Source organism: Strix uralensis, chromosome 6, assembly GCF_047716275.1.
Source record: "Strix uralensis isolate ZFMK-TIS-50842 chromosome 6, bStrUra1, whole genome shotgun sequence".
Lineage (NCBI taxonomy): Eukaryota > Metazoa > Chordata > Aves > Strigiformes > Strigidae > Strix > Strix uralensis.
The window spans coordinates 17,360,933-17,372,954 of NC_133977.1; positions in this window are offsets into that span (position 1 = coordinate 17,360,933).

Sequence of the window (12,022 nt, forward strand, 5' to 3'; positions counted from 1 at the left end):
TGTCTTTGTTTTAGTATTCTCCAGGAGACACTTGGGAAAAGCTGAGATGAGAAGTTAGAACATAGTAGGTCAAAGAGAGTTTTCTCTCTTTCTGGAGTGAGACTTGTAGGATTGCTGGGAGCTGTTGAAATGAAAGCAGATTCTAGGTAGCTGGAATTTTGGAGTGGGGTACACAGCTAGTGGGGAAGTGATAGGGTAAGAGTTTAGTTTCCCTTCTTTTCTATAGCACTTGTTTTTAAGGAACAGTCTCTTCAAGGATCATCTGCTCTGTCTCACAGTCCCCTTGAAGGCAGGTGAGTTTCAGGAGTGGGCATTACTTTGCAGGTCTTTGGTTGGAAGCCATAGCATGTGGAGGGTCTGCTCCATGATCTGCTTTGATCTATGGGGATGGGCACAGAGCTGAACGCGAAATACTTAACAAGTCATGCATGAAAGAGCCATCAACTACATCAGGCTGAGAAGCTGTTTTGAAAATGTTCTAAGTTGTGTAGCAAGTCTTGTTCTGGGTGCTTTGATAGTGGTATTTAAGAAGATGCATCTGCAATTTTTAAATTATGATGAGTCTTAAATTGTAAGATTGATAAGTTGACAAGAACCGAAGGATAAAGCTTTCTGAGGGAGAGAAAAGATTTCCTTCTGGCTAACACCAGCTCTACAGAATAAATGATCTGTACTAGAATGTCCTAGTGGGCATTACATTTCAGCACAAAATTCTTCAGGGCCCAGTTATACTTCTAGAATGGAATTCTGCAATAGTGAAAAATACACAGAAAAGGCACAGTAAAGTATCTTCTGTGAGTTACTTGTCACAGTACTTGATGGCTGCGTATTTTAGTTCTTGCAGACTGCTCTTAGGTAGGAGCATTTTAGGTTGCTGCAAAGTATCATTCTACTGGGGGGTCACAGTGACCAAATTGCCCGTCTCTGCAATATTTCATGTGTGTTTGTCATGTCGTTACTTCCCAACTGTGGGTAGAATAAGATGCTGTAGGAAAATGAGAATCTAAAGAACAGCTCATACTGACCCAAGAGATATGAGAGGAAGCAGGATTAAAATGACAAAGGCAAGATGCGGCAGCAGAGTAAGATGGGATGGAGGGAGTCATGGCGCGGAGGTTAGTGCAGGGAATGTGTTACAAAATCTGGGTGTCACGTTGTGCAAATAGGGCAGTCAGGGAAGTACCTTTGTACCAAATTAGCATGTCAAGGAAGTGATGAGAAAAAACTCCCCAGCCGGTCCTGCTAATTAAGTCTTATCTCTGATCTTGAAGGGCTTAAAACAGTTTACTTTCCATGCCTGTGTAAGCCATTTGTGCTAGTAAATCAGAAGTGCGTGCTCCACATCCTGTTACCTTCAGATCTGCCTCAATAGCCACAAGCTGTGTAATGCCAAAAGACATGCCTCTATCTTAAAAAGAAAAAAACCCCCTGAAGGTCCTTTTGATCTAAATTGAATCTCATTCAAGTCTGTATAAACCCTTATGTCTGTGGCACACAACACACGTTTCGTGGCCTTGTTCCATTGCATTCACACCGATGTCCTGTGGTTTCCTTGTCATTTTTTGCAATCAAGTCACATGAAATATATTATTGTCTACCTTGTTCTGATGATCTTGATACCACATTTTCCTGTTGCACAAACATCTTTTTCAGGGTGATTTGATCTAAAAGTTTAAACCCAGCAGAAAGGAAACAAAATGTGAGGTTTTTTTAAAATATCCTACTTCACCACACTGAGGCCTTGTTCTAAATGCTGCATCCTAAATTTAAGTGTTGGGATCAAAGTGGTATAAAGGAATGATATAAGGAACTGGACCATATCTTCTTACAGCTCTGATACCGTCAGTATCCTCCCAAAGATATGGGTTACTTTGATTTTAGTTAGAGTAGTAAATTTATGCCCCTTGTGCTACCCTTGAGAAAATTTCCAGTAACTCCATGTGATGGGTGGGTGTCACACAGGCTACCGCGTTAGACTGGGGTTTAGGCTTGAACCCAGACTCCTGGCCTACGTGTTTATTTTCACACTGCTCTTCTTGTGTGGGAAGAGGGCCGGCAGCTAGCACACTTATGCTCTATGGCTATGGACAACAGGAAAGTAACTAGCTCAAACCATTTGGTTCAAGAACTGGAAGCTATTCTGAGGCACTGCTGACAGAGTCAGCAAAGCCACAGTCAGGGGCACTTGCTTGCTGTCAGTTTGCATGTCCCTGGTATGGAGAGGTCACCTAGCCCCTGGCTGTGGTCACTGCACCGTTCTTCATTTCTCCCAGTTAGAAAACGTGACAGGTTGCCACAGCTAAAAAAACCCATCCATTACTTGTCCCATGACAGGGACAGGATGAGTTAAAACAGAAGCAGCTCTATCATGCAACTCTTTTGATGAGTTTCAGCTATTCACTGGAGGTAGCATTGATGTCACTGAAATAGTGACTCAGTTTGAGTGTTTCTTGAATCACTTGTGCTGAAACTGGCAATGTGTGTGCCAGTAAAGCCTATTTCAACTTGGTTTTTAGTGAACTGAGAATGTTCCCCCCTGCCCCACTCTAAAACTAGAGACTGTCACCTGATAAAATCAAATTATGAGCCTTCCTGAGAAGAGCACCTAAATCAAGCCTTCTCCAGGTCTCACTTCATATAAAGCCTTATATAAATATATAAAGCCATATAAATCCAAGGCAGCACATCTGCTACAGCAGCTTTTCCCCTGTTTCAGCTTTCTGGGCTGAAGGCAAGATCCAAATCCTGCCTCTAAACCTCCCACTCACTTGAAGGCAAATGCTGCCTGCTCTGTCAATGAGCAAAACAGTTTCCTAGTACCTGGAGGAATGGAGTGGGCTGTGTCTTACATCATCTTCCTCTCTGGTGTGTCATATTAAGTGCAAGGTACAATCCTGCTCCATAGTCAACAGCTCATCTGCAGCTGAGGGCCGTTTGCTGTGGGCTGGACTCTAGTGAGGTCAAGCTGTGGTGCATCTGGGGGCCGGGTGCTGGAGTGGCGTGGGAGGCTGGCCACCAACTCAGCTGACTCTTATGTCTCCTAGACAGCATATGGTAGTTTTCCCTCAGTGACCTAAACTGCAAGTGCACATGTGAGACGAGAAACTAATTACCATTGAAAGTAGCAAGTAGCAATGGGGAGAGACAGGTATAATTGAACTAAATCTCCTATAGCTGTCAGTAGGAGTACATTCTAGGTCCAGACTGCCCTTAAGCAACCATCTGAATTCCTTCAGATAGCAGCACTGAAACCAGCCTGTAATCATTGCCAGTAACACCTGACAGCAGGACTAGAAATCCTTTGCCTCTTCTCTGGGCTCCATTTTCTGCCACGGCCTTAGAGTTACCTGATCTTAATCCTTCTTCTAAAGTCCCTCCCTAAGGAAAGGGAAACAAGGAAGGGAAAAAGGGAAAGAAAATAAGAAGGGAAGGGCCTTCCTTTTACCAAAGGAGGCTATGTGAGTGTGTTAGAAATCAAAAGAGCCTTGAAAAAGGTTATTAACAGATGTAGGCCAGTGACATTTTCAAAGCAGATGGAGTTATTAGAGTGCAGAGAACAAAGTGCCAAATAAAAGATTACTGGGGAAGAGCACTGGCTCTTTTTACCTTCAAGAATTATAAAAAGTCAACTACAAACATGGATAGGGTTTACATGGTTGAAACTGCTACAGCTGTAAAAGGAGTAAAGGAAATAGAAAAGAGGGAATGTGAGTGGAGTTAGACCATCGTGAGACAGGTTAGTTTTACCTTATTGATGATGTGTTGTTGCAATAGTAAATAGCAAGTGAAGCTTGCAAGCAAATAAATAGCAAGTGAAGTAGCTGGAGTGGCATGCTAAATTCAGCCGCTGGATGGAAGTCTCAGAATTGTGTGATATTTGGACAGGGATGCTTTCAGGAGACAATGTAAGCAATGAGACCTTTTACTCTACTCTGTGCAGCAAAGCCCGTGCTGGAGTTTGCCCATAAATCATGAGCTTGGGTTTTACAATCTTGCCAGTTAAATCCTTGAATGTCTTACATTCTTGGGAAGAGGATTTAGTGGAAATATACTATCCCTACAGCTGGAACAACGTCTCTGAAGAAACTGCTTTTCAAATCTGAGGGAGGTAAAAAATGGGCATAATTTATGCTGCACTGCTATTATTCATCCCTTCAGGAATTATTGTTCCACATGAACAAAGGTAGGACAGGTACTTGAGATACCGCTGAGCAGTGAACAGATTGTTGGAAAGAAAATCTCTAACAGTGCTTAAATGTTTTCCAGGGATGGTAAACTAGTCCTTATTTTAAGTAATTCTGCTGAAGGGCTGCTCATTAATTCCTCTTCACCACAGAGATTCACAAATAATCTATCTGGTGCATATACATGGCCATTGTAGAGCAATGGCATGTGGGGGACTTTCTATCCATGAGTTATGCTGCATACCCCTTCAAGGAAAGAACAAATGGTGTTTATGCCTTGTGTAGGACAATTTGCGTTAAGTTCCTGTCAGTTATGTTGACACCATTACCAGAGAAATAAGGGCAAATAAGGCCATCATAACATTCCTTCTTGGTAAGGTAATGGTCAAGATAAATCCCAGATCATCAGAAAGCCGATTTTGAATAAGAATAGATATTGGTTGTGGTCAAAGTTATGAAGATCCTTCCATATGCCAGAACTATTGCACATATGTCCTTCAGTGGGTACCTGATTCACTGTGATGAATCCAATGTGTGTCGGGCACATACCTGACAGTCTGTTTCAAAAAGCTGTACCCTTTTTGAGAAAGAGCCTAGAGACTGCCAAGCCTCATGTAATGGTAGGACATTTTGAATAAGGTGGATTCTGTCCTCTCAAGGAAGTGTTTGTGTCTGATGTATAGTAAGAAAAGGAACCCTAAAAGAAAAAGAAGTATTTAGTTCCTATTACACATGTCCTCCTAAACCCTTTAAAAGCAATGTCAATAGGCATGGGGCCCACCATTTGTGAGGAAGAATTAGCTGAGAGAAAAGATGAGAAACTTTCCCATAGGTAAGAGAGACTTATGTTAAATGTGGCTCTCGTTCACTGTGGTTTTGAAGTGTGTGTCAAAGTCTGAGCTAGAACTGTTTCAACTCTTACTCCCGCAGATTAGCAGCCTCTATGTAAAGGTCCCTCTGGTGTTGCTTATCACCAACTTTTACTGCTGAGAATGGCATTGATTACACGGATTTAAAATATGACCTATCTCCCAATCAGGATTGTTCCAACCAGTATTCACTGATTAAGACAGGGAATCTGAGGGCAGAAATTTGCTTTGCAAGGATTCAGAGTGACCACCACTGTTATCAGGTCCAGGTGGGGAGTTTCTGAGAATGTTATAGGCACAAACCATAGGAGAAGTTGGCTACCCAGGCATATGGACACTGCTCAGCTCACTTGCATTTTATGAAGATACTTCAATATGGAGAACACACCCTTAAATGTGTTTCCCTGAAACTGGATCTCTGGTGACTTGCTCATCCCAGAGCCTTCTATTCCAAGAGTGAGTTTACACTGACAAATCTTATTAAACAGCACTTCAGCCTGTGGTGCAAAATCTTTGCTGGGTCCATCCAGCACTTCCAGAACACAAAGGGCAGCGATCTTTGGAGTTAGCAGATACTTGGCAGGCTTACACTCTTCCTGCTCTGAAAGAGACAGCCTTAAGTTTCTTTTATCCACATCATTTGGCTCAGGCTGTGCCAGATGTTTCTGAAGTTGGAGGAGTAAGCTAAGTTCATGGGAGGCACTTTCATTTTCACCACTTTCACAAGCAGACTCCATCAAATCATCTGCAATAATTGTGCTTATTTTGTGGCTGGGAAGCAATCAATCATCATTAATGGCAATAGTCAAGCCTCCCACAAAATTAATGAAAGAATATTTGCAAAGCAATTCTGCAGACAAATGTTGCCAACTATTGTAACGTCACACAGTATTTTCAAGCAATACTTAGTATCATCCACCCCCTTTTTTATAAAGTAACTTTTACCATGGCTTCTGGGTGCTGTGAGAATGATAGGAAAAGGGTACTTCCATTTTCAGTCAGTGGAGGGGATAGATTTAACCCTTTTGGTGAGAACCCTCTTGTCAAACCATTTTCTTAGTCTGCTTAAGGGCTTGTATTTCTCAGTTTCCCTCAGACTTGGGTTTCTCACAAAAAGCAGCAGTTACCTCTTTCTTTTTAGGATTCAAGGAGCAAGCTGTACTCCAGAACAAACTCAGAAGATCATCTGTGAGTTCTCCTGAATTATCACTCAGGACAAAGTTTTGTTTTCTTTGACACCTCAGATATCACTAAATCTGTGTCATGACTGAGGTTGGAGTTTTGCAAGTGGTCTAACAAGTTGCATCATTCTAAGTTAACATAAGCAGCAATAAACCAGGCTATGAAATATATTTGTATAAGTAATGTATGCAACAGTATATGTCCTTGGCATGTTGCTGGCATGTTTTGAGGAGACACCTCTTCATCCCCTTTCAATGTTATATAGTCACATGATGAAACTATGTGTTCTGGGGAAAACCGACATCAGAAGAATTTACTAGCATCTTTCACAACACTGAATTTGGGGAGAATTTTATTGGCCAGATTTATTGCACAGAAAAATTTTAAACAGTCTGGCTGTTTGTTGTTCAGTGGACTTCACCAGTTTCCTGTGCTTACATTAATGTACTCCTTCTCTCTGGCTGAACTTATTAACATACTCCCTTTCATTTCCAAGGGTTGTCTACTGTGTGGGAAATCCTGAGGTCTCTTGTTTCTGCCTGAGATGGAGTTTTTTCACAATGAGAAATAGGAAGTTACATTTCTCTTCAAAATGATGAATCTTTTTAGCTATTCTGTAACATTTGCTTTGATTCCCCAGGAAGGCCATTTCCTTGCTGTTTTCTGATGCCTTCTTCTGTATATGTGCTGGAGAGAGAATGGAAGTTTGTTATCTACTCTGACAAACAACATGAGGGAGAAAAGCCTTCTCAGAAGACATGTTTTAACTTTGGCAACTCCAGATTAACTTGAGAGAATGTAAGAATTATGATGATTGATTCTAAGATGTCCAGGAAGGAGGGTATAGGTTGGTAAAATGGATTTCTTTGTTGGGTTTGGGCTTGTAATAAAAGCACATGCATTGATTGTTTCCCAAAAAAAAAGAATATCCCTAGGGGCCAGAGGCCACAGTAGTTGAGCTTTCTTTAAAAAAGCCACAGGCTCCCTGTCAAATTCTAGCATTCTCAAATGGTTCAGACAGTGTGCTTTAGAGATGCAGAGATACATAGAAATAATCTGTGCCTTGTTCTGGTAAGAAGAAAATTCTATGTTGGTCTCATTAGCAAGTATCACTCTGTTTCGCAGTAGCAGGTGACAAAATGTGGGGGAAAAAATCTGTTAAATTCAAAGGCCATGAGTTTCCCAACAGCAACTGCATCACCATCTAAAAGCAAAGGCCCTCCTTTAACTCTGTCCTTCCATGCATGAGAATGCATGACAATTCTCAGTGTTCTCTTTGTGTGAGATGTACAACAGCCGCCCGTATTGATGGGGTTGAATATGTTTGTCCATCTGTGAGAGCTGCCTGGGGAAAAGTCCTATGTTTCAGGTCTTTAAAGATATAAATCTGTACCTAGCCATGTAGAGACATACCAAGGCTATGTACGGGTAAGGCTCTGAATACTGTTTCCCTATCCTGAACTTTTTCTGCTCCATTGCAACAAAGGATTTCTTCGTCATTGATGTGATCTCTTTCCAGTTGAGGAATCAGGCCCTCCTCAAAATGCAAACATCTTGCTGGCAGTAATTAAGAACCATGTTCTGCAGATCACAAGTTTTAACTCTGTTGTTCTGAAATGATTCTAGAAACTCCTTCTTCCCAGGCATCATGTTGTCAAGGCCATAGTATTCCTACCTCGGTAAAGGACCAACATAAGTTTTTTCACAATGGCAAAAAACCTGTGGCAATATGCTTTAGAGCCTTCAAATCCCATGTCCTAGGGGGGGTTTGCTGTTTTTCACAAGCAAAGAATTTGATCTATGAACCAAAGGCCCAAAGACTTTATTTTTATGCACACCAGATGACTCTTCCCAGTGTAGACTGCTCAAGTCTACATAGTCTTTCCCCTCATGAAACTGAAATAACCTCAGTAACCCTGGTAACTGTTAGAATGGGGCACTATGAAAATACAGCCCACCAGCTTTGTGGTAGCTGGTAGACATTGTTCATCCTCAGATTAGTAATATTCTTTCCGCTCTGGAATCATTGCAAAACAAAAGGAATAGGGTATGTATCTCCCTGTCTCCTCATATGCTTATAATTGTAAATAATATAGTTTTCTGACTTTTCCAGGTCTTTTATTTGGAGCATAAACCAGAAATGATTGTTTATATGTCGTACAGAACAGACTGATTATAATAATATATGTGTGCATATTGTGTGTATATACAATGACAATTATATACATATATATATATTATTTATCTATATGCAATGTAAGACACTGATTCTGATGATTTCCTTATCATCTGTAACTCTAGTACACACATGAGTGACATCTATACTGAAGTTTTCAACCATCATTCAACCCAGTTCTCAGAAGCCAAAACCACATTATGCGTCTAAGCAGTTTTTAGAACAACAATACCGTCTACAACTAGGACATCTCAAAGGCCACTCTGTGCCGTCTGCATTCTTCTAATCCAGACAGAGACAAGGAGATACCAGCAATCATGGCTATGGCTGCATAATATCTGGTGTTATTCACTAGCTTTGCTTACTGAGGAAATCTTTCACATCTGAGTAACATACTAAAGATCCGCATATACCAGGATGAAAACACTCTTGGACTACATGGGAGTGCCACACATTAAAAAGCAAACAGGACCTTTACTTCATTGGGAGAAACCATCTCAATATTGACCTGCACAGGGTTTTGAAAGTATTTGATGTTACGGTGCATTGACTTTTTTTACCAGATTATCCCAATACCTCATTTTTGATCATTCTAATAATTGTACACCATCACATCTCCAGTCACCCTAAGAGACACAGGGATGGTTGCAAAACACAGTTTACTGACTGTGTTATCCTAAGTCCACAAGACACCTCTTTTTATGGATGAGAATATTACAGGGCATAGAGTTGGTAATTCCTCACCCCTGCTTCCCACTGCTCAGATTGTTTCCATGGGGGTAATTGGTCCTGAATGGGGGTACTTTCCCTGCCCTTCTTGCAGGAGGGCACCCCTGGCCTGAGAGACTCCCCTCTTTCACTGACTGCCTCCATGGAGGGGACCCACAAGTGGAAAACCCATACTACAGGATACAAGGAAATAGCTAGAGCAGAGTAACTCATCATGTACAAGCCTGAATATAATTATGGGACATCCAAATATATCTTGGGCCCCAGAATATTTAGGGTGCTCTGAGCCTGCCTGTCATTGCGGGGGGAGGCTCTGTGCCATAGGGCTGCTTGTCTAAGGAGTAATTTCTTATGATGTGGACCTTGCTGTCATACAGCTGTGACACCACTGCTACAATGATCAGACATATCTCAGGAGGCAGGGAACAAAGTTATCTTGTTCAGCTTTCAGCTCAGCTTGGCACTAGGATTAGGGGTGTTCACGAGCTGGAAGAGGAAAGGAGCAGCGAGCCTGTGGGGCGCAGCAGTTCTAGGCGGACCTTGTTCCTCTGCTAGCCGTGATGCATTAGCCAGATTCAGGAGCTTGATTCCTGCTTTGCCTCCTGTTTGCTCCAGTTTTAGATGTTCACAGGAGTCACTGAAGTCCTTGATCATGCAGCCTGAATTCTTGCTAAGGAATTACTTCCCATCAGCTGCAGTACTCTGAGTTGCCAGTATTCGAGGGGAGAGTACTGAGCCATGAAACTGGAGAGAGGAATTTGCTGTGGGCTATTTAGGATCTTTTGAGTTCCCAAGGGAAGCTCACAGGCTCTTTGCTGATTGTGACAAGGAAGCAACTTTTTTAGCTCTGCACAGTACCCATATTGTCTGCTCCTGAAGTAAGTGGACTCCAGATGCCCTTGATACATCCATCACTGTTTGTACATTGTGGTAAACAGGTTTTGACACGCAGTTTTTTGTAGTCAAAAGGTGAAGGTCAAGATAAAAGCTGGACGTTGGTGCCCTATCAGCTCACGCGTAATGAGGGCACACACACTGTGGCTTCACAATACACACAGGGACAGCAGCTGAGGTGACACCTCCACGGCTGCTGCCTCCCAGCCAAGTGAGCATTACCCATTTATAGCTGGATGAGCTGGGAGCAGGTGAAATTCAGAAGACGTGTAGAGATGGGAAAGACTTTTATGATTTTTTCTATTTACACTGTGTGTACTGGAAGGCCTGAAAGGAGGGGTCAGGGCCTTGCTGTACCTACAGGGCATAAAGCTTACTCACTCAACTGAGGAACCTCCAAATTAAAGGCAAAAGACAAATATGAAGGATTAGGGGGGGAAGAATGATGAATAGATCAACAGAACAATGGATAGATCAAAATGATTTATGAGAAATATCATTAAGCTCCTTCAATTGTTCTTTAGGAAAAAAAGTGAGGGTATGTATGCATTTATTTGGCAACATGACAGGCTTATAAGAAAGTGTACATCAGTTCTATGCTCCTCAGAAATACTTCTGCATATTTGATGGATTAAGTTATTTGATCATCAAAGTCTTAATGTGCCTACATAGAATACAACTTTCAAAAAGAGATTTACTTTGTAGGGTTTCAGTTCCTGGAAGCTGTGTGGTTAATAATTCATTTCAATATTACTGATTTTATCTTGGTAATATTGAAATTAATATTCTCAAAATACAGCTAATCTTGATAAGAGATTGTGACCTTGTTGCTTTCCTGAAGATGAGTCTTGCTGAAGTTGCTGATTTTGATCCCAGGCTGTCATGAGAAGCTGTCTGGGTTTGTTCAGAAGGCAGACTGCTAGTAGCAGTGTACACTGGCTTTGAATACAAGCAGGGAGAGAGTACCATCTTCTAGCAGATCTGCTTACTCGATGCGTTTAGGGTTGTATATGCGTAGTTTCATTATGAGAATATTTCATTTATTTCTTGTTGCTGGTAGCCCTGCAGAGCAGTGGCACACTGAGAAATGCTTTTTTGGCTAGGCTCACCAGCTGAACTTCCAAACAAGACCTTGATTCTCCATATGTGAACTCACATTGCTGTTATTTTTATTTACTGTTATTTACGAGCATCATTATCTGTGACATGTATTGAAGCACTATGTAAAGACCCTAAGCATTGCTCTTTATCTGTTCAGTGGACAATCCTAGAGTTATCAGCGGGTGCAGGTGACAGCAGAACCATGCTGTAGGCTGAGATCCATGTGTACAGAATCAGAGACCAGCTGCTTTTCATGCTCTTTGCATTATTTTTCAACCCTTTTTGATGTAGCAGAGGAAATGATGCGTTAGAAGTCTGTGTTGGGAAAGGGGCTGGCATCAGAGGCTGTTTTCTGCCACTTTCAACCCTCTGGGAATTCTTCAAAGTTCACAACAGTCAGTTTAGTCTCAGGCTGTTTACTGTGCTGAAGTCTCTTGCTGGTAGCCTGAGAAATCTGTGGCCCTGACAAAACTTGAAGAGCCAGAGGAGGTTTGTGAAGAAAGCTAGTCCTGATTGTCCAGCCCTTACACAGGACTCCAGAGAGCTGCCTGGAAAGGAAGCTTCCAGGGACCCCTGAGGATAGTAGGAGAGAGACTTCAGTGACAGTTTTACTGTAGCAGTGCTGGAACTGGCCTGCAGAGTTATTAGCAGTGACCACCTAGGAACCAGAGAAAAACAGCTTGACTCTCCATTTTATTTGAGTTCATTTTACATAAGTTGTCTGCAAATAAAGGGATTGACTTTGGCTCAAATCTTTAAGCAAACTTAATGAAAACCACAGAGCTTCATCAAATGTTTGACTACAATGCAAGAACATCATGAAAGGACTGTGAAATTAGCATTATTTTGATGTCAAATCAAAAGTAGCCAGATGTGGCAAAACTTAT